The sequence below is a fragment of the Vulpes vulpes genome, chromosome 15 (genome assembly GCF_048418805.1).
Source record: "Vulpes vulpes isolate BD-2025 chromosome 15, VulVul3, whole genome shotgun sequence".
Classification (NCBI taxonomy): domain Eukaryota; kingdom Metazoa; phylum Chordata; class Mammalia; order Carnivora; family Canidae; genus Vulpes; species Vulpes vulpes.
Window position 1 is genome coordinate 39,679,961 of NC_132794.1, and position 20,040 is coordinate 39,700,000.

The following is a 20,040-nucleotide window of genomic DNA, read 5'->3' on the forward strand; positions in this document are numbered from 1 at the left end:
TCTATCATCTATTACCATCACCTATCTCCCATCCTCTTTATCCATCATCTGTCTGAAGGCACCGAGGCTCCTCTCACAGTGTGGCTACTGTGGACCCGCCTGCTGTGGACATTGGGGTGCAGTTGTCCCGGAGTCTCACTGCATCTGTATCTTCGGAGTGAGCTCCAGGCCGAGCACCTGCTGGTCGCAGGGCGGCTCTATTTGTAACTTCCTGAGGAGCCTCCACACTGTTTCCAGGGTGGCTGCACCAGCCCGCGGTCCCGCCCACAGTGGAAGAGGGTTGAGTGGGTTTTGTAGGACGTGGTAAAAGTCTGGTCCACATTTCATTTTGCATCCTGTGGGCTCCAATTCATCGTCCTTAAGTATTTCTGAGAAAGCCAGGTGTTGGGCTCCGTTTCAGTGAGACGTTTCCGAAGCTCACAGGCCTCAGCTGGAGCCTGGAAGGAGGCAGGTGTGGCCCCGGGCGCAGGGACACCGCCTCCTGCACGGCCTCGGGCAGTGCCTAAGCGTCCCGCAGGGGGCGCCCGACCCCAGACCCCCCGCCCAAGGATCGCGCATGCGCAGTAAGCCTCGTCCGCTTGCACTAACAGGAGCCAGCCTGTGCTTGGGAGGCCTGAGGAGGTGGGGTCGCGTCCACGCTGATGAGCGCAGCCTCCTCAGGACCCGCAGTGAGGCTTCAGGAGGACATTGGGCCACGTTCACGCTGTCAGGAGCCCCGGTCTCCTCAGGACCCGCGGTGAGGCTTCAGGAAGATGTGGGCCAACATCCACGCAGACAGGAGCCCCTGGGCCGCCTCGGGAACCGCGGGGAGGCTTCAGGAAGATGTAGTGCCGTGTCCACTCTGGCAGGAGCTCCCAGGCCCCTCAGGACATAAGTTGAGGCTTCTGGAACCTGGGGGCCACATCCACGGTGACAGGAACCCCAGCTTCCTCAGAACACAGGGTGACGTTTTGGGAGGACGTGGGGCCACATCCACACAACCAGACGCTGACTTCCTCAGGACCCCCGGTGTAGACTTCGGGAAAATGGGAATGCGTCCATGCGGACAGAAGACCCCCAGCCTTGTCAGGGCCTGCGGTGAGGCCTAAGAAAGATGTGGGTGCCGCATCCACACTGACAGGAGTCTCCGACCTCCTCAGGACCCACTGTGAAGGTTTGGGAAGATTTGGGGCCACGTCCATGCTGACAGGAGCCCCCAGCCTCCTCAGGTCTTATGGTGAGGCTTGAGGAAAATGTGGGGCCACGTCAACACTGACAGAACCCCCATCCTCCTCAGGACCTGCACTTTGGCTTTGGGAATATGGGGCTGCGTCTATGCTGATAGGAGTCTACAGCCTCCTCAGGACCCGCGGTGAGTTTCCGGGGGGACGTGGGGCCATGTCCAGGCTGACAGGAGCCTCCGGCCTCCTGAGGACCCTCTGTGAGGCTTCCAGAGGATGTGAGACCTAGTCCACAGTGACAGGAGACCCGGTGTCCTCAGGACCCCACTGACTATGACTCAGGAACACGTGGGGCCGCGTCTGCACTCACAGGAGCCCGGCTTCCTCAGGACCCCCTAGAGGACTCTGGAGGCGCCGTTGGGAGCCACGTCCACATCAGAAGGGACTCCTCAGAACCACAGGGTAAGTGAATGGGTAGAATGAATGGTAGGGTCAGGGGAGGGGAGACAGTTGGTGGTTAGGCTTAGGTTAGATGTTGGGGGTTAGTGTTTATGCTTATGGTTACGGATTAGAGGTTAGGGTGAGGGATAATTGTAAGGGTCAGTGGTTAGGAGTTAGGATGGGGGTTAGGGATTAAGCATAGAGTTTAGGGTTAGGGACAGGGTTTAGAGTTAGGGTTAGGGTTTAGGCTTTAGGGATTGGGGCAGGAGGTTAGGAGTTGGGGTTAGGGTTATGGTTAGAGTTAGGGTTGGGCTTAGGTTTGCAGTTAGGGTTAGGGGTTAGGGTGTGAGTTAGGGTTGGGGTTAGGGTTAGGGGTTAGGGTTAAAGTTAGGGCTAGGTTTAGGGTTAGGGCAAGGGTTTGGATTAGGATAGGGGTTTGGGGTAGTGTTAGGGTTAGTGTTTAGTTAGGGGTTATGGTTGGGGTTAGGTCAGGGTCAGGGTCAGGGTACGGTTTTGGAAAAGGGTAAGAGATAGGGTTAGGGAGTGGCTTAGGAGTTAGTTTTAGGGTACGGGTTAGGGTACAGTTTGGGGTATGAGATAGCATTAGTATTAGAGGGTTAGGGTTAGGGTAAAGACTAAGAATCTAAGATTAGGAATAGCATTTGAGTACATTAAGTTAAGGTTAGGGTTAGGAGTTAGGGTGAGGGTTGGCAGGAAGATTCAGTGAATGTGTTTCAGTCTTGGGGTTTGTGTTTGGTTTTTGATTAGTGATAGGTCTTGTTCAAGGGTTAGGTTAACATTAGGCTTAAGCGTAGGGTTAGGGTTATGTCTGTGTATGGTTAGAGTTTGGGTCTTGGCATGTGCCTGCACTGGGACTCGTAGTATCTTGGGCAGTTTAGTTTTATGCACTCTATTGAGGTTTTGGCTTCAAAGATAGCCTGACTCCACCAAGTCAGTGGCCTCCCCAGAGCATCAAAATCCAGGCTTCTGCTGGGGTCAGAAAAGACATGGCAGGCTTCTCCTGAGCTGAGCTAAGGAGGGGACTTGTGGCTCTAAATACTCTTTATGTGGATTTTCAGTTGCCTTTCTGATTTTATCTCTTGTGCGCACATATTTCATCAATACTACCAATTATTATTTTAGAGTTTTACTTGTAATCCTGTTTGTAAACACAGTATGAGATAGTTTCAGGTCTACCACATAGTGATTCAACCCTTGGATACAACGCCTGGTACTGGTCACAGGTGCCCTCCACTATCCCCATCCCCTGATTCCCCATCCCCCTCACCTTCCTCTGGTATTTATTAGTTTATTCTCTGTGGTTAAGAGTGTGTTTCTTGGTTTGCTTCTCTCATCCACCCCCTCCGCCCCTTTGTTTGGTTTCTTAAAATTCACATGTGAATGCAATTGTATGAGGTATTTGGTAACTGTCTTTCTCTGACTGAGTGAGTTCATTTAGCATAAGTCCTTTCCACTTCTCCCACGTCATTGTAAATGGCTTCATTTCATCCCTTCTGATGACCGAGTGATGTCGTAGTGTGTATATTTACCACATCGTCTCTGCCCATTCATCTGTCGGTGGACATCTGGGCTGTATGCACAGTTTGGCTGTTGTTGATAACGCTGCTACAAACAGTGGGCTGCGTGTCCCTCTTCGAATCTACTAAACTACTTTTGTATCCTCGGGGTAAATACCTAGCTGTGCAATTTTGGAATCGTAGGGTAGCTCTATTTTTAACTTCTTGAGGACCCTCCACACTGTTTTCCACAGTGGCTGCACCTGTTCACATGCCCACCAGGAGTGTAAGGGGGCTCCCCCTTCTCCATAGCCTCACCAACACCTGTTGTTTCTTGTGTCGTTAATTTTAGCCATTCTGACGGCTGTCAGGTGACATCTTATTGTGGTTTTGGTTTGCATTTCCCTGATGATGGGTGACGTTGAGTGTCTTTCCGTGTGTCTGGCGGCCATCTGGATGTCCTGTCAGAGACAAAGTCCATTCATGTCTTCTGCCCATCTGCAGTTGGATAATTTGTCTTTAGGTTGCTGAGATTTATATTTGCTTTATATATTTTGGATACTAACTCTTTATTGGATGTGTTGTTTACAAATATCTCCTCTCATTTTGTATGTTGCCTTTTAGCTGTGGTTGTTTCCTTCACTTTGCGGATGCTTTTCAATTTGATGAAGTCCCAATAGTATTTTTGCTTTTGTTTCCCTCGCCTCAGAGGCATATCTAGAAAGAAGATCCAATGGCCAATGTCAAAGACATTGCTGCCTATCTTTTCTTCTTTTTCTTCTTTTCTAAATGTGAGAAAAGGTCTCACATTGTCAGCGAGTGGTCTGTGCGGGGTCTGGGGATGGGCCATGGGGCTGATTGTCAGATGCTCATGTGCCTGGGAGATGCACCTGTGGAGTCAGAGGCGGCGTGGGCGTCAGCGCCTCTGGCCTCCAGCGGGCGGCGCTGTGCTGCTATCTGATACTCAGCGCTGGAGGGCGTGATGCGGGTTGGTCCTCTGGCTCTGGGGCTGAGCATCCCGCCCCCCAGTCAGCAGGGGCTTTCCTTTTCTCTGTGAGAAAAGGTCTCACATTTAGGTCTTTAATCTATTTTGAATTTATTTTTTATATACATGGTGTAAGAAAGTGGTCCAGTTTCATTCTTCTGCATGTGGCTGCCCGGTTTTCTCAACACAATTTGTTATTATCCTGGGGTCAGGATTAGGGTTTGTTGAAGAGACTGTCTTTTTGCCATTGGATATTCTTTCCTGCTTTGTTGAAGATTAAGCGATCATAGAGTTATAGGTTTGTATCTTGTTTCGGCTTTCCATTCTGTTCTATTGATCTAAGCATCTCCTGTTGGGAGATTTTTGATTGCTAATTCAATTTCTTTGCTGGTTATCTGTCTGTTCAAGTTTCTTATTTCTTCCTTTTCCATTTTTGCTATGTTATATATTTCTAGGAAGGAATTGATCTATTTCTTCCAGGTTGTAGGTTGCTGGCATATAATTTTTCATAATGTTCTCTTATAATCATGTGTATTTCTCTAGTGTTAGTTCTTTTTTTTCTAGTATTGGTTGTTATTTCTCTTTTCTCATTTGTGATTTTATTTGGGTCCTTTCTCATCTTTTTATCTTTTTTCTTTTGTAAAGATTTTATTTATGTATTCATGAGAGACACAGAGAGGCAGAGGTATAGGCAGAGGGAAAATGAGGCTCCATTCAGGGAGCCTGATGTGGGACTTGATCCCCCGGGACCCCGGGATCATGACCTGAGCCAAAGCAGATGCTCAACCTCTGAGCCACCCAGGCATCCCAGATCATGTTTTTTAAGCCACTGTGATACCCTATATCTTTTGATTGGAGCATTTAGTCTATCAGCATTCAGAGTGATTACTGAAAGATATAAACTTAGTGCCTTTGTGTTACCAGTAGAGTTGGTGTTTTTGGTGACGTTCTCTGGTCCTTTCTAGTCTTTGTTGCTTTTGGTCTCTTTTTTCCCCCCACTAGAAGAGTCCCTCTTAAAATTCCTTACTGGACTGGTTTAGTGGTCATGAACTCCTTTATTTTTTGCCTGTCTGGGAAACTCTTTATCTCTCCTTCTATGCTGAATGACAGCCTTGCTGAAGAAAGAATTCTTACAAATTGAACTCCAATTGAAAAAAAATTAAAAACAATAAATTTTTGCTATTACGATTGAGGAAAATGGCATTTTTTGTTCAGAAATTTTTAATTTCTTCCTTGTGAGATTAAATAAGTTTTGATGATTATTCTTAAAAAAACAGAAGAAAGAATTCTTGGCTGCATACTTTTCCCATTCAGAATATTGAATATTTCCTTCCAACTTCCTTCTGGCTTGCCAAGTTTGTGAACAGATCTGCTGCAAACTGATTCATCCTCCCTTGTAGGTAAGGACTACCGCCCCCCCAAAGCCCCACCTCCACTGCTTTCAGGATTCTTTTCTCCTCTGTCTATTTTGTGACTTTGACTCGGATGTGCCTGGGTGATGGTCAGCTTCTGTTGAATTTATTGGGAGTTCTCTGTCTCTCGATTTCAGTGTCTGTGTCCTTCCTCAGGTTATAGAAGTTTACATAATTCGTTCAAATAAAACTTCTGCGCCCTTTTCTTCTGAGTCTCCGATGATATGAATGTTATTGTTTTAATAAGTGGCTGAGTTCCCTCAGCCTCCCTCTGTGGTCCATAACCTTTCTTGGGACTGCATCTCAGTTATAGCATTTTTAACGTTGGCCTGACTAGATTTTAGTTCTTTTATTTCTACGGTAAGGGATTCTCTAGTTTTCTTCTGTGCTCTTTTTCCAGCCCAGCTGCTATCTTTATAATCATTGTTTTTAACTCTAGTTAGACATCCTATATGCGTATTGATGCACTTCCTGGCTCTGAGTACTACCTCATGTTATTTTATGGAGGTGAATTTCTCCATCTCATTATTTTTTCCAGAAAAGAAAGAAGGAAGAAAAAGAAAAACCAAGAAAACCAATAACAACTGCCCTCCCCCCCGAAAGAAACAGCAGATTATTTTGGCCTGCTAGTTAAAAGGTAATGTAAATTTCAGCTCTTCTTCTCAGGGGCCTTAAGTATTTCTGGCGAAGCCGGGTGTTGGGCTCCGTTTCAGTGAGATGTTTCCGAAGCTAACAGGCCTCAGCTGGAGCCTGGAAGGAGGCAGGTGCGGCCTCAGTGCAGGCAGGCCGCCTCCTGCAAGGCCTTCTGCAGCGCCTGAGCATCCCACAGGGGGCGCCTGAACCCAGGTCCCGCACAGGGAGCCCGCATGCGCAGTAGGTCTCATCCGCCTGCACAAACAGGAGCCCGCCTGTGCTGGGGAGGCCTGAGGAGGAGGTGGGGACGCGTCCACGCTGATGAGCTGCAGCCTCCTCAGGACCCGCGGGGAGTCTTCAGGGGGATATTGGGCGGCAATCACGCTGACAGGAACCGTGGTCTCCTTAGGACCCGCGGTGAGGCTTCAGGAAGATGTGGGCCAACATCCACCCAGACAGGAGCCCCTGGGCCGCCTCAGGAACCGCGGGGAGAGGGATCCCTGGGTGGCGCAGCGGTTTGGCGCCTGCCTTTGGCCCAGGGCGCGATCCTGGAGACCCGGGATCGAATCCCACATCAGGCTCCCGGTGCATGGAGCCTGCTTCTCCCTCTGCCTGTGTCTCTGCCTCTCTCTCTCTCTCTCTCTGTATGACTATCATAAATAAATAAAGATTTAAAAAAAAAAAAAAAAAAAAAGGAACCGCGGGGAGCCTTCAGGAAGATGTGGTGCTGCATCCACTCTGGCAGGAGCTCCCAGGCCCCTCAGACAAAAGTTGAGGCTTCTGGAACCTGGGGGCCGCATCCACGGTGACAGGAGCCCCGGCTTCCTCAGAACACGTGGTGACGTTTTGGGAGGACGTGGGGCCACATCCACACAACCAGACGCTGACTTCCTCAGGACCCCCGATGTAGACTTCGGGAAAATGGGGATGCGTCCATGCGGACAGAAGACCCCAGCCTTGTCAGGGCCTGCGGTGAGGCCTAAGAAAGATGTGGGTGCCGCATCCACACTGACAGGAGTCTCCGACCTCCTCAGGACCCACTGTGAAGGTTTGGGAAGATTTGGGGCCACGTCCATGCTGACAGGAGCCCCCAGCCTCCTCAGGTCTTATGGTGAGGCTTGAGGAAAATGTGGGGCCACGTCAACACTGACAGGACCCCCGTCCTCCTCAGGACGTGCACTTTGGCTTTGGGACATATGGGGCTGCGTTATGCTGAAAGGAGCCTACAGCCTCCTCAGGACCCATGATGCGGTTCCGGGGGGCCATGGGGCCATGTCCTGGCTGACAGGAGCCTCCGGCCTCCTGAGGACCTGCTGTGAGGCTTCCAGAGGATGTGAGACCTAGTCCACAGTGACAGGAGACCCAGTGTCCTCAGGACCCCGCTGACTATGACTCAGGAACACGTGAGGCCGCGTCTGCACTCACAGGAGCCCGGCTTCCTCAGGACCCCCTAGAGGACTCTGGAGGCACCGTTGGGAGCCACGTCCACATCAGAATGGACTCCTCAGAACCACAGGGTAAGTGAATGGGTAGAATGAATGGTAGGGTCAGGGGAGGGGAGACAGTTGGTGGTTAGGTTTCGTTAGATGTTAGGGGTTAGTGTTTATGCTTATGGTTACGGATTAGAGGTTAGGGTGAGGGATAATTGTAAGGGTCAGTGGTTAGGAGTTAGGATGGGGGTTAGGGATTAGGCATAGGGTTTAGGGTTAGGGACAGGGTTTAGAGTTAGGGTTAGGGTTTAGGCTTTAGGGATTAGGGCAGGAGGTTAGGAGTCAGGGTTAGGGTTATGGTTAGAGTTAGGGTTGGGCTTAGGTTTGCAGTTAGGGTTAGGGGTTAGGGTGTGAGTTAGGGTTGGGGTTAGGGTTAGGGTTAAAGTTGGGGCTAGGTTTAGGGTTCGGATTAGGATAGGGGTTTGGGGTAGTGTTAGGGTTAGTGTTTGGTTAGGGGTTATGGTTGGGGTTAGGTCAGAGTCAGGGTCAGGGTATGGTTTTGGAAAAGGGTAAGAGATAGGGTTAGGGAGTTGGGTTTTTTTTTTTATGTATGTACCTTATATATTTCTTATTTTTACTTTCATGGTACTTTAATTGTGTTTCCTATTTGGGGATTTAGAATCTTTTAACAAGCAGGTGAAATAATCTGGTGGGGTTTTTTTTGGGAGGGCAGTTGTTATTGTTTTTCTTGGTTTTTCTTTTTCTTCCTTTTCTGGAAAAAATAATGAGATAAAAAATTAAAAGAAAGCAATTAATAAAAAAGAATCAAAGTAAATAAACGAAAATAAAGCCCAAAGTACAAAGGAAGCTAGACCCTACTTTCCAGGCAGAGCTGAAGCTCTGCAGCCTCCGTGGTCCGACCACTTGGTGTCAGTGAGTGGTCTGTGCGGGGTCTGGGGATGGGCCATGGGGCTGATTGTCAGATGCGCATGTGCCTGGGAGATGCACCTGTGGAGTCAGAGGCGGCGTGGGCGTCAGCGCCTCTGGCCTCCAGCGGGCGACGCTGTGCTGCTAACTGATACTCAGCGCTGGAGGGCGTGATGCGGATTGGTCCTCTGGCTCTGGGGCTGAGCATCTCGCCCACCAGTCAGCAGGGGCTTCCACAGAAGAGCCCCCAAGCCCCCGGGTCTCCGCCGCTTCTCTCAGAACCCTGCGTTCACTCTGCCTGCATCCGAGCTTCTTTTGGTTTTGTTTTTTATCTCAGACTGTTGTGCCCAAGATTGTGAATCCAAGAAACCACCCAGAAGCCGACACTGATGCAAAGACAGGAGGGTTTATTTACAAGCTCGAGCTTGTGTCCCAGTATACCCGACACAGCGGAGCAGAGACTTGGACCCCGAGGTGGGTTTTAGCTTAGTTTTAAGGGCTGGTCTGGGGGACCTCCAGAAGGGCTTGAGCAATTCCTCAAGTTCTGTTTACATTTTGCAATGGGGCCTTCAAGGGCATTGAGCTCATTTCTCATTCTAATAGGGGCTTCCTGCCCTTGGCCTGGGCTCAGTTCTTATGCTAATGTGGGGCTCTCTAGGACATTAAGCTGTAAACTTTTGTTTTTTTGCTGTGACTGAAGTAATGTAAATTTCAGCTCCTCTTCCCAGGGGCCTGGGATGACTGGACGGGTGCTAACGCTGAACTTAAAGTGGAATGGCCTTAATTTTCTTGGCCTCTGGGCGTCCCGTCCCATCCTATGTAGCTCCTTCCTCCTTCCCCGGAGCTCCTAAGAGAGCAATTGCAAATGACCTCAGCTTGGCAGCATGTGTTGGGGGACAGGCCCAGGGATTTGGGATCAGGAAGACCTGGATTGTGGGCTTCCCGGCTGTTCAGCGGGATTGGATGCTGCAGACTCTTATTCCCTAAGGCTATCTTGACCACTGACTTTGTATATAGAAAAGCTCTCCTTTGTTTTTAAAAGATGAAGAGCGAGTCAAAGCGTTTTTTCTCTGCCCATCTGATTGCTCAGATTCCAATCTGAGATGCATTTCCTGTTAATCAGGATAATTTACTATCTGTAGTACTATGGTTAAAATATTCTGACACAAGTAATTCAGAGGGATGAGTGTTTCTCATCTCTTTCTTCACAGCTCAGTCACTCATCAGGAAATGCATCTTTATGGATTTGGAAAGAACCGAGAGACATTATTACCAATGGTCATATTATTATGTGAAGGATTCTTCCCTGAGATCCCAAGAAGGCAATTTTTCCTCGAGCTTGAGGAGGCCTCTTGGAGTGAGGTTAGAATCAGAAATTGTGTGTTTGGGTTTCAGATAATGGAACTGGTTAGCTAAGTAAACACGGACAGGCACTTAGGTTCTTTTTGAATTTCAATTGCCTTAAAAGCTATAGAATAATTTCTAAACAACTCATTGGACTGTTGTAGGATTTCTTTATTGCTAATATAAGTTAACATTCATATGGCACATATTATGTGCCAAGAATTGTGTCATGCTTCACATAAAAGAACTGAGATCCTCCAACAACCCTATGGGCAGGTACTGTTATCTTGATGGGCCAACTAAAGGATAGGAAGAAAACATCTTGTCCAAGGTCAAACAGCTAGTTAAGTGGATTCGAACTCAGGAAGCCTGACTCCAGGCTGTTATGGCCACCAGAAAATGTTTATTAAGTACTTCCTAACGTCCTAGGTAATGTACAAATAAAGTCCAACTCTTTACTCATTAGGGCTCTATGGCACAGGCATTATTACTGTCACAGTTTTGCAGAGAAAGAAGAAGGTTCAGAGCCTAAGCTCAAGGGACTTGCCCAGAGCCCTACAATTCAGAGGCAGAAACCTTCCTCTTCCTCATAATATTCTCCTTCCACCACTTACCTTCTCCTTTCTCTATGTCTTAATATAAATGTTGCTTCTTCTGGTTATCTTCTCTGAGGCCCCAGTTAGACTAAGCCTTCTTATATATGTACTTGTAGTAAGCTGTATATTTACCTTTGTATTGGCTACTATAATCTTGTCTAGTTGTCTTTCTGTCACTTTTTGTTTAGTATCCGTCTCTCCCACCAGCATGGCCTGGAGGGAGATAGGCACTGCATCTATGTCTGGTTAACTTGGTATTCCTAGCACCTTGCACATAGTAGGTATGCACCAAATACTTAATAAATTACTGGATCCCTAACCTTCTTGAGTTGATGTTGATAAACATTAGAACATGAAATGGACCAAGATAAGGGATCCCTGGGTGGCGCAGCGGTTTGGCGCCTGCCTTTGGCCCGGGGCGTGATCCTGGAGACCCGGGATCGAATCCCACATCGGGCTCCCGGTGCATGGAGCCTGCTTCTCCCTCTGCCTGTGTCTCTGCCTCTCTCTCTCTCTCTGTGACTATCATAATTAAATAAAAAAAAAAAAAGAAAGAAATGGACCAAGATAAGAATGAAATTGCTGAATGAAATGATAAAAAGCAATTTTATCCATTCACTCATTCAGTATTTTATCAGGGGCCTACTGTGTGCCATATCTGAGTGAAGGAAAACGATACGTGATTCCATTAGGGTATTATAATAGCAACTTAAAAATTGGCCTTCTAAGGCATTTGCTATAGTTGAAAGCTCTAACTAAAAGGCTCAGTGATTAGGAAGGAACTGAATAAAATCAAAATAAAGTATTATCTGGGCAGGAATTTCCCAGTAAATCTGGTTTAATAAAAATTTCACACGAATAATTTTTTAACTGACACTGAAGCACTGTGAACTCTTTGGAAGACAAATGTCAAGGAAATAAATGTTATGCATTGCTAATTTTAAATGCACTTGCAATATGGTGTGGAGCAGTTTTTCATGTGCTTGCTTGCTCGCTCTGTGTAGGTCTTCTTTGGAGAAACGGCTGGCACCTTTAAGTTGGAGAAGAGATGGCATCTCAAGGGGTGTTATTTCCTGTCATGGCCACATACCAGAAGGCTCTTGAGTATGTGTGTGTGCGTTTGCCTGTGCCTGTGAGGAGAGGTCGTTGGATAGAATTTGAAAGCAGATCCTCTGCATATTTATAGGTCTATATCTATTTCTCTCTTTTTCTGCACACATCTATTTCTAACCATTTTGTCTCTATCTCTATAGGGAGATCTATATATGGACGTATAGAGATTAGATATAGAAATATTTATTTTGCATATTTAAATATAAATCTATAGTTCTGTTTATAGATAATTATTATATCATCAGTAATACATTGAATAATAAATATATTAAGTGGAAACATAGATTTATGTTTATATGTTTGTTTATATAAACATCTATTCATGTTCCTGGGATCGATCTATCAGTAGATCTATCACTCTATCATCTACCTAGCTAGCTAGCTATATATCCCAGGAAGAGAGAAACCCAGATCAAACAGATGGGAATGTCCCCCTCCAGAATGTGTCATGCAAGAAGATAGGCAAAAATCTTCTGTACTTTCCTGATGTGCCGATGCAATTAACTCAGAGATGTACCTGTGATGTACTGTGGGCCAGGCGCCAGTGGTCAAGAGAGAATCCTTGAGACATTTTCCATGCAAAAAGGTGTTTTTATTAAAGTATGGGGACAGGACCCCTGGGCCTGAAGAGCTTCATCAGGATCATGAGGAGCCTTGGTTATAAACTTTAAAGTTGCTGTGTGGGGTGGGGACTCTAGAGATAAAAGAAGTTTCCAAAAGGATTTTCACAGGTGAAAGATTTACAGGATCCTGGAGGTCTGGCTATCAGCAAACAAATGTTGCTTTTGGCCTGTAGCAAAGCATTAACATTCAGGCAGCTGTGAATTCTTTGAAGAATGTCCCACTCTGTCGGTTTCAAGTATTTGTTTATGGACTGCAAGTTTGTTAGGAAATGTAATGGTAGGGATGCCTGGGTGGCTCAATGGTTGAGCATCTGCCTTTGGCTCAGGGCATGATCCTGGGGTCCTAGGATGGGGTCCCACACTGGGCTACCCGCAGGGAGCCTGCTTCTCCCTTTGTCTCTGTCTCTGCCCCTCTTTCTTTCTTTCTCTCTCTCTCTCTCTCTCTCTCTGTGTGTCTCTCATGAGTAAATAAACAAAATCTTTTTTTAAAAAATCAGATGTAATTTTAATCTATATTTCTTTGGCCTTAGTTCCCCCTATCACCTGGGTCTTCTCTCCCTCCCTGCATCTCTTGGTTCGTTGGCCTTTGGTGGTGAAGAATCCAAAGGATATGAGGCAGGAGGAGAGTGAGATGGGATTAAGCCAATGAAGTAATTTCCCAGGGAGCTTGGGTAAGAGAAGTGCAGCAGGCGGAATGAAGTGAGAAAGTCAGGTTCTTGTCTCACGGAGTCGAAGAATGAATCTGGTGGACAAAGAAGAGTAAGTAAAGAGACAGGAGTTTATTAAGCAAGGATACCGAGAAAGCTCTCAGGAGTGGGAGGGGCCCAGGCTGGGTTGCCCACATGGGCCTCCACTGACAGTTTTTCATTTAGAACTGATCAGGGAGCTTGTGGCCTTCTCATTCTTGGGATGTCTTGGTTTGAGTAAGGGCTAGTGATAACATCTTTAACGGTTTACTTCTTTTTAGAGTCTGGTTATTCTTTGTTGGGCAGAGGACTGTCCTAAAAAAGACCTTCTCTACCCATACCTGGGACAGGGTGGTCTCGTTTGTTTCTTTATTTCTGGTTTCCTTACATCTCAGCATCCTTAGGATCTTTGTGAGCCTGAATCTGTAGCCCCCTACCTATTTCTCCCTACCTAGACTCTCCTGTCCCTCAGTCAAGAACAGGAGAGATGTGGCTCTGAGAAAAGGTGCACTAAGAAACATTGTCACAGTTTCAATGTGCCCTCCCCACGATTTGTGAGACCCAATTACTTCCAAACTCCTTTTTCCTCCTTTTTGTTTAGGATGGCAATGCTACTCTGTGACTGACCTACACAATCAATGACTCGGTAACAGTTCAACTCTGTGGAGAGAACCCAAGGGTCTGCTGGGGAAGTATGAAGGAGAACTGTGGACTTGCTTGTTTTGCCCTCAGAAATCAGCATTAAGACTACAGGTAGTCCTCTGGGACATAGATCGAAACCCGGTGGGGATGGAGCCTGTCTCTGTACCTGCCATATAGAAGGCCAAATAGACTTCTTTTGGAAACGGATGGGTGTTGAATAAATAGGAGAATGTGTATGCTGGGTCTGTTTCAGGTCACTGATTCATACTTAGGGAACTGGTTCTCTGAACAAGTCCTGGGAAAACGTATCCTAAGTTATTTGAAAAGGAGTAGTAAGATAGATAAGGAGTTCAGAATTGAGAAAAATATTAAAATCATGTGAGGAAAGTAGAGGTGTTGATCCCGGAAGTGGGTTTCTTGCAATTTACTCACTTATAGCTCATATATTCTGAACAGAAAAAAGAAAGGGAAGGAACCGCATGTGTTCGAGGTCATCAATTTCATCTATAAAAAGGAAATGATACCGCCTGTCCCGCAACACTGTCGTGAGGACTAGAAGTGATGGCTGTTGATGTAAAGACTTGCTAGGTCCAGTCACCATAAAATGTAAAAACACACTTTATTAATATAGCAAATACCAATATAGCTGCAATATACATTTTCTTATTTATTATTTATTTATTTATTTATTTATTTATTTATTTATTATTTGAGAGAGCGAGACAGAGGGAGAGAGAGGCAGAGACAGAGACAGAGGGCGAAGCAGGCTCCATGCAGGGAGCCTGACGTGGGACTCCATCCTGCATCTCCAGCATCCCACACTGGGCTGAAGGCAGCGTTAAATCGCTGAGCCACCGGGGCTGCCCTGCAATATACTTGTTAAAAATATATTTTATTTATTTATTCATGAGAGGGAGAGAGAGAGAGAGCGAGAGAGAGAGAGAGAGAGAGGCAGAGAGACAGAGACACAGGCAGAGGGAGAGGCAGGCTCCATGCAGGGAGCCCGAAGTGGGACTCCATCCTGGGTCTCCACGATCACGCCCTGGGAAGAAGGCAGTGCTAAACGGCTGAGCCACCCAGGCTGCCCATTTTCAATTCTTCTTAAAACACACAATTTGACTTCTTTCTAGCAAAGTTTTATGCGAGTTGGTGTACCTATCAATTAAAAGCTGTAGGGTATGGATCCCAGACTGCCCCTAAGGTGCATGTTCAGAGCCCTCCAGGTGCAGCCTGGAAACCACCGAGCTTGTCTGAGGCCACATCCACAGCTATGGGAACCAAGTGCCAGAGGCAGTCACGATTTACTGGATCAGAAACCCAGTTCTCTCCTGAAACATCTGAGTCAGGGAATTGGTTTATCTCAGGGCAGGGTGAAAAAAGCTTACACTATCAGGATTTCTCTCATCCCGAGAAAAATGCTTAGCGTTTTTTTGTCTGTTTCTTTTTTCTCATGTTGTTTGGCTATTTCTCTTGTCCTATTGCTCTACTTCCTTTGGTAATTAGTTTTGGAAAGAAACTGCTCACATAATGAAAATTATCTAGAAACTCAGGTTAACAAAATATTCTAGCCAGCGTGGATATGTGTGATTCACAGTTGCTTGAAGCCGACAGAAGTTTGTTTGCACAAATTAATAACAACTTTTAATAAACGGACTTTACTGTTCATTGCTAAAAATATGTCCCTGTCAGAGGGGCAAGACAGCCGAAGAGTATGGTCCCCAAGTCACCTGTCCCCACCAAATGACCTAGCTAACTTTCAAATCATCCTGAAAACCTATGAATTCAGCCTGAGATTTAAAGAGAGAACAGCTGGAATGCTACAGTGAGAAGAGTTCGCATTTCTATCAAGGCGGTTCCCACCTGGGCCTCACTTGGACCTGGTGACTGTGGTTCCCACCTGGGCCTCAGCCAGACCTGGTGACTCTAGTCCCCAACTGGACCTCACCTGAGCCTAGTGACTCTGGTCCCCATCCGGGCCTCATGTGGACCTGGCGACTGTAGTCCCCACCTTGGCTTCACCTGGACCTGGTGACTGTGGTCTCCACCTTCACCTCACCTGAACCTGGTGACTCTGGTCCCCACCCAGGCCTCACCTGGACATGGTAGCTATGGACTTCATCTGGACCTGGTGACTGTGGTCCCCACCTGGGCCTCACCGTACCTGGTGACTGGGCTCCTCAGCTACCAATGACTAGGATCCAGAATGGACCCTTAGTTGCTACTGACACCAGGACCATCCCCAGGGTCTCACTTGTTCCTGGTGACTATGGTCCTTGTCTGGGCTGACCTGACTCATCCTTGGCTCTGATCGTATGGTCTCCCCTATCATGAGTGTGTGTTGTCTATGGTCCCTTCTGGGCCTCACCTGATGGTACTGGGCCACGATATTGGCCCTTTGCAAGGCCAGTAGGTTCTCTGAGTCCTCCTGCACGGTGCTGCAATCCAAACACATTCAAGAATGACGGCGCATGAATACCTTCCGAGGACACATGCGTCCGGGTGCTCCCCGTGGGCAGGTCCCCGTCCGTCTGACCGGAGCCAGAGACAACCCCATAGCCCTGAGGGGCACAGGCTGGGCTGGAACATCACACACGGGCCCTCACTGCCTGTCTTTTGCTCGCCCACCTACAGTCCACCTTCCCAGCCACTGTCTCAGGACACGCCATCACCCTGGGATCACAGAGCGCTCCCACCCCGGTATCAGGAGCACACGGGCGGAGGACCCAGGAGGCTCTGGCGAATGCCGATCTGATGCTCTGATGCTTGGGGTGATGTCTCCCAGCCCGGGGGAGATCAAAGGTTTCTCTGAGATTCCACAAACACAACGACCGAGGGGAGAAAGCAATGGACTGGACTTCATCAAAATTAAAACCTGATGCCAGCAAGAGTGCGACCACACTCCCCACCCTGAGGGCAAGGATGCGTGAATATCCTGAGGGGGGGCCTGGGGGGAGCACCAGGGACTCCGCCCACATTCCAGTGCATGAAGAGCAAGCCTGCTCACAGCCCAGGGGGACCCAGCAGGCCCTGACTGTCCTCCCCTCACCACATGGTGGGGCGGGGGGGGGGGGGGGTGTCATCCCTGTCGGGGTCCATGCATCTAGGACGAGCTGGAAAGGTCATGTATTGGGTCTCCCTGCATAGCACAGGCCTTACAGGGGAGCGGGGGTTCCGGGGAGCTGCCGGTCTCTGACTGCAGCCTCCTTCCCTGGACAGGGCCTTAGGGGGCCGCCCTCACCCCATGGGGCTGTGGAAGGGCTGCAGGAGCTGCTCACGGTCATCTCATTGGGGTCGGGGTGTTTTGGACCCCAGCCCGGGAGGCCGGCACTCCCACCCAGACCCACAGGCCCCAGAGTGGCCCCCGGGGAGCAGGCATCAGCGGCCACTCACCTGTGACCTGTCGCTGTGTGAGCGCCTCCTCTTTATGCACCGGGTACTGGGGAGAGTGGGAGTACTGGGGAGAGTGGGGGTACTGGGGAGAGTGGGGGTACTGAGGAGAGTGGGAGTACTGAGCTACTGGGGAGAGCGGGAGAGTCCGGTCGCTGTGAACCAGATCCAGAGCACGAGTGCTTCCGAAGCTCTGCAGACGCACAGTGAGCGCCATGCAGCGGTGGAACCCGGGGGTGGCACAGTTCCGCCCACAGTGGGGTCCCGCATCATGACTGTGGGCAGGCGGGGTCCAATCAGCACTTAACCCTTCACCCTGAAGGCGGAGGGTCCCCGGGGAGGGTCCTGTCCCCACGCCAGGTGGGAGGGGGATGCAGGCACCCTCCCACATCCTCAGTTCCCATCCTTGGGCCCTGCAGGCCTCCCACCATTCTAGGTAGACTGGGGGTCACAGATGTCCCCCCGACCCCCAGAGTTCACAGCATGGGGTTGCACTTAACATTCGAGGGGCTCTTGCATGGTTCAGTCGGTTCCACGTCGACTCTTTAGTTTGGCTCAGGTCAGGATCTTGAGGTTGTGGCGTAGATCCTCGCGTGGGGCTCGGGCTCCGTTGGGTGAGGAGTCCGCTCCAGGTTCCCCCTCTCCCTCTGCCCCTCCCTACTGCACCCTTTCTCAAGTAAATCTTCTAAAAATTAACATGAAGACACGTGAGCATCTTTATCCCCTCTGCAGAGGTGCCTTCGTGTGTGTAACGACCGTGTAAATGCCTTACACGGACCCACCGGGAGTCCTACCAGAAACCCCTTTTCCTTGATATTTATTGAAGTACAGTCAACACACAACGTGACAGTAGTTTCAGGGCTACAACTAGTGACTTGACAATTCTGTGCCTTATTCAGCTCCCCCCACGAGAAGCAGCGTCACCGTGTGTCCCCGTACAAAGTTGTCACAACAGTACTGACTCCATTCCCTAGGCTGTACTTTCTAAATTTCTGTGACTTATTTTATTTACGATCCAGACGCTTATAGCTGTTACTATCGTTCATCTACATTGCCCATGTCCTACCCACGGCCCCTCTGTCCATCAGTCAGCAGGATCCATCACATTAACCAGAGAAAGGACATGGGGCAGCCCCGGGTGGTTCAGTGGTTTAACGCCTGCCTTCAGCCCAGGGCGTGATCCTGGAGTCCTGGGATCGAGTCCCACGTCGGGTTCCCTACACGGAGCCGCCTTCTCCCTCTGCCCGTGTCTCTGCCTTTCTCTCTCTGCCGCTCTCTCTGTATGTCTCTCAAGGATATATAAATAAAATCTTTAAAAAAAGAAAAACGAGAGAAAGGACAAAAAGCATACGATCCTCTCAAGAGTTGCAGAAAAAGCATTTGACAAAGTACAACATCAAAAGCCTAGTGGGTTTGAGGAAATGTCTATCAACAGAATAAAGTTCCGCTAGGAAGGCCCGCAGCTGACATCCTCTTCAAGGGTGAAAACCTGAAATCGTCTACCCTAAGAGCAGGAACAAGCCAAAGAGGTCCCCTCTCAGTGCTGGAAGTCCTAATGTAGTCAACAGACAGGAAACAGCAAAGGTTCCACTCCTGGAAGGGGGACGTCACACTGTCCCTATTAGTTGAAGACGCGGTACTAGAAACAGGAAACCCGAGAGCCCCCACCAAAACCTGTTAGAACTAATGATTGAATTCAGTAAATTCATGGGACACCAACTGAACCTACAGAGCTCAGTAGCCTTGCTGCGTCCTGACAATGAGCACTCAGGAACGAAATGAAGGACGTGACTCCCTTCTCAGGAGCATCACAGAGACTAAATAATGAGACTGAACGAAAGGAGCACAAGACTTGTGCACTGAGCCATACCAGGTTCTGGGAGGCCGTCCTGGGCTCGTGGGGTGGAAGCCTCCTCTTGTGAAAATGTCCACAGTTCCTGAAGCCACCCTCGGTTTCAATGTCATTCCTATCAAAATCATGGTGGTAGATCCTAGAAGTAGGAAAAAAAAAAAACCCTAACATCCGTCAGCCCCCACAAATGACCCCAGACAGCAAATCAGTATTGGAAAAGCAGGACAGAGTGGGGCGCAGCACTTTCCTATTTCGAACGATGTCACAGAGACACAGGATAAAGCAGTGTGGTTCTCGGCCCCCTGCTGGCTCTGTCAGTTAAGCATCGACTCCTGACCTCACCTCAGGTCCTGATCTCGGGGTCGTGAGTTCTAGCCCTGGGCTGGGCCAGGCACGAGGCGTGGCGCCTACTTAGACCCACAGGGGGTGGTTCCAGCATAAGCTGAAGGAGCAGAACAGGGAGTCCAGAAGGAAATGTGCTCTGATACAACTGATTTTGTTTAACTTAATTTAAACCCAATTAATTAATGTATAGTGTATTATACTTTCAGAGGTAGAATTCAGGGATTCACCAGTTGGGGAGAACAGCAGTGCTCGTGACATCACCTGCCGTCCTTCGTGCCCATCCCCCGTTATCCCCTCCCCCGCTCCCCTCCAGCGACCCTCAGATTGTTTCCAATGATTCAGAGTCTGTATTTCCTGCATCTGTTTTCATCTTATTCGTTTTTCCTTCCCTTCACAGATGTTCATCTGCTTTGCTTCTTTAATTCCACCTATGAATGACACCATAGGGTCATTGTCTTTCCCGACTGACTTATTTCACTTAACAGGATCCCTCTAGTTGTATCCACGTCATTGCAAATGGCAAGATTTCCTTCTCTTTGATAGCAGTACCATTCCTCTCTCTATGACCATCATCTATCTCCCATCCTCTATCCATCATCTGTCTGAAGGCACCGAGGCTCCTCCCACAGTGTGGCTACTGTGGACCCGGCTGCTGTGGACATCGGGGCGCAGGTGTCCCGCCTGGCGTTTCATTGCATCTGTATCTTCAGTGTGAGCTCCAGGCCGTGCACCTGCCGGTCACAGGGCAGCTCTATCGGTAAGTTCCTGAGGAGCCTCGGCACTGTTTCCAGGGCAGCTGCACCAGCCCGCAGTCCCGCCCACAGTGGAAGAGGGTTGAGTGAGTCTTGGCGGACACGGTAAAAGTCTGGTCCACATTTCATTTCGTGTCCTGTGGGCTCCAATTCCTTGTCCTTAAGTATTTCTGGGGAAGCCGGGTGTTGTGCTCC